General features: G+C 34.7%; 1 long non-coding RNA gene across 1 annotated transcript; it reads right to left on the reverse strand.

Moving 5' to 3' along the window:
• Positions 974–2,080, reverse strand: LOC110266130. The gene is made up of 2 exons (XR_002353111.1): positions 1,327–2,080; positions 974–1,183 (listed from the first exon to the last, which is right to left on the reverse strand). It is a non-coding gene; the product is annotated as an uncharacterized LOC110266130 (long non-coding RNA).

The following is a 3,364-nucleotide window of genomic DNA, read 5'->3' on the forward strand; positions in this document are numbered from 1 at the left end:
ATATAAAAATAGTGATATTTTTTATATTATTATTTAAAAAATTATTCATAATTTTAAACTTAATTAATAATATTTATTATTGCTTTCTAATCGAAATAGTGTGTCCTTCTAAAATCATCTGCAATAATTTGCCTTGTAGAATATCTATAGAATAAAAATTTGGGTGAGACTTCAAACTTTTTCTGGCCAAGTAGCCAACAATCTAATCCTCTTTTCCTTCCTTGTACACATGCTTTAATTACAAGTTATCTATTTAGATAAGAAATTAACAAAAAAAATTAACTCGTTTAGCATGATAGATTTAAAAAAAAAAATAGATTAAACTTTTATTTTGAATATCCATATATATTTGATATATAATTAGTTCATCCATTTAAATTTATAGTAGATCTAAACGAACTGGACTAAATGGACCAATTTGTTTAACACTCCTATTTACACAGCTAACTATATCCAAAATTGAAACTATAATTTAACCAACAATATTTCTGAGCCAAAATATTTAGATTTTCGTTTTCAGTTATATAATTATAACTATGTATTTTTTTTTTCTCTTTCTTCGTAAATAGCTTAAGGGAGGAAGGATAAGTAGAAAGGATTCTATGCCTGTGAATTAAATCTAGTTGAGACCTTGCTTACTATAATCTTCTGAAAATAATTTGCTCATGCAATCAACATTTTTATCTTTGTTGAAAATAATTACACACCTCCTGCAACATTTTTCCTTTTAAAAAGATATAATGTTCAACTGTTTAAGTAATATGTAGATATATAAGTTAAAACATAGTGATATAAATAAAATCTATACACTAGAATTTCAGTCTGGTTGATTTTTTATGACTTTCAACCAAGACTGAACATAAATCAATTGCCATATTTTAAGAACCAAAATTTAAAAGAGGGAGAATAATCAGAGAAGAAATGAGATTTTCATTCCAAAGTTTTAAGCTGCTGCATTAAAGGAATGGAGAACTTGATCTAAAATAATTTGTTTATGTGGCTCAAGAGGACTCTCTGGTTTATCAGAATGAACAATGTTAAGAAGATAGAGTTTCTTTGAGGTCAATATCCTCTTCTTTCCTCTACGAGTACTATCAATGATGTATTCAAATTCATAAATTTGCAAACCTCCATCCCCTGATCTTTCTGAAGCTGCAATTAATTCAGCTTCCTTTGTACTTTCCTGAACATGAGGAGAATAATACACACAAGTTAAAATGATATACAATCACATAGACATTTGATTATCCCCGAGGATCAAAGACAATTATGAACACAGAAGGAATATTTCACTATTTCAGAGAAATAAGCTTTTTGCCTTCTTACTTTAGTTGTTAAATGCAGAGCAAACTATATGTAATGGCCATTATTCCTTTCGTCGAAATATAGAAGCAACAGGGTTAGCCTGGTGAACAAGCATCCACATTAACACAGGATTCGGAAAAGGGCCACAACTAAAGAGTGTAATGTACACAAATTAACCTGATAATTACATTAGTGACTGTTTCCATGGCTTGAACCCGTGTGACCTTTCCCTATATTTGTTAAAGAACTCCTGCTCCGTGAATACATCTATGATCATTGCTACTTTTAATTTAAATAAACAGAGATCAACCAAGAATCTGCTATGGATAAAAGAAATCATTATAGGAATATTTTAGAGAATAGGTGAGGTGCCAATAGTTTGTGATAGAAAGGGAATGTTCTAGATTATTATATGTAATTATTTGGAATGAATGAAACACAGAAGACAACTGTAAGCTAATTAGTTAATTTAGCCATTAGTGTCTTAGTGCTCAGTATTAGCTAAAATCTGTTCACAACAGAATCAAACTAATCCAAGAAAAATTTCCAGCTCATTGTTCCCTTGCTTATGTTGTTACCCTAGAAGTACAGGGAGATTCTTCTAATCAATACCATCAACACTTGACTCAAATTTTGCATTGGTCATAGAAAGTTCCAGCAATGGAAACAAGAACCTTACCTTAAGCCTTTCTGCTTGTAAATGCTTATCAGCTACAAACTCGGGGATCCCGAAGTCTCCAAGATTTGCAAGACGAACTGGGTTCACGACAACCCCAATGTTTCAAATGTTTGAGGTTTGAAAATCAATCGGGTCATCTAAGCAGTGAAATTAGATATTCAAAAATATAATCGAAATTTAATTAGGATTTAATGGGATATAATAAAATAGAGGAATGTTAGGGGACCAGTAACTTTTGTGATTTGTAGCCATCAAATAGCCATCAATGATGGTTTTAATAGTGTGAGATTGGTGTGAGATTTCATCCAATGGCTCACTTTTCTTTGCTGGTTACATGCTGGCCAGAATTTAACAAAGTTGCTGGTCTCCTAGACTTTTCCAATAAAATAATATATTAATATATATAAAATATTTTAAAAAATAGGGTAAAAAACAAGAATAAGCCATGGAGAAAAAGACATTAGTACATTACGTGAATAAGCCAAAACAAAATCCGTTTCACCAATCAATCAATGCACAAATATATGTAGTTCGAATCAATCAGTTTCGAACCTGGATTGAACGTAGTTCGAATTGAGGCAATTCGAATTACTATGAAGCCTGAACTAAGCATAATTCGAATTGAGGCAATTCGAACTACTATGAAACGTCAGCTCAACATAATTCGAATTGAGCTGGTTCGAATTACTCCTATCTAATTCGAATCAAGCTGATTCGAACTCCTCTCATGCATGCCATGCAACGTAATTCGAGCTGGCTTAATTCGAATTACTCCAAGTCTAATTCGAACCAGGCTGGTTCGAACTATAATGGAGCAGAGTTGTATATATATGTTGTGGACATGAGTTGCTCTCATTAGAGGGGTAGAATGGCTAGTGAGGAGAGTTTTGTGGTGTTGGTTCACCACAGAGGATCGATTAAGAGGAAGACACGTTCCGGTGTGAAGTTCACTGATAAGGATTCTCTCTGTATTATCGTGAGGCCTACGCTAAGGTACGATGACCTTGTTAGCTCTGTGCTGATGAAACTGGGTCTGGATGGTGTGAAACGGGTTAAGAAGTTCTTCTATCGCATTCCGATCACGGTGCTCCAAGAAACCGTGAAGTATGATTGTTTCACGATCGGGAGTGATGAGGACTTGCAGGTCATGTTTCAATGTCGCCGGTAGTTTCCGGAAGTGAGGACACCAGAGCTGTTGGCAAAGTTGGTTGATGTGGTATCCAGCTCGGGGTTCGAACCGGAATACCACCACTTTAGCCACGGTAGCTAGTTCTAGCTCCAGACCTGCCGTTGCTTCTACCTCCGTCCCTGCGTACGAGCCACCCGTCCACCCTGTCGCCTCCCCTTCCTTCGCTGCTGATCTCAACGGCAGTGTAGGCG

Source organism: Arachis ipaensis, chromosome B08 (assembly GCF_000816755.2).
Source record: "Arachis ipaensis cultivar K30076 chromosome B08, Araip1.1, whole genome shotgun sequence".
NCBI lineage: Eukaryota > Viridiplantae > Streptophyta > Magnoliopsida > Fabales > Fabaceae > Arachis > Arachis ipaensis.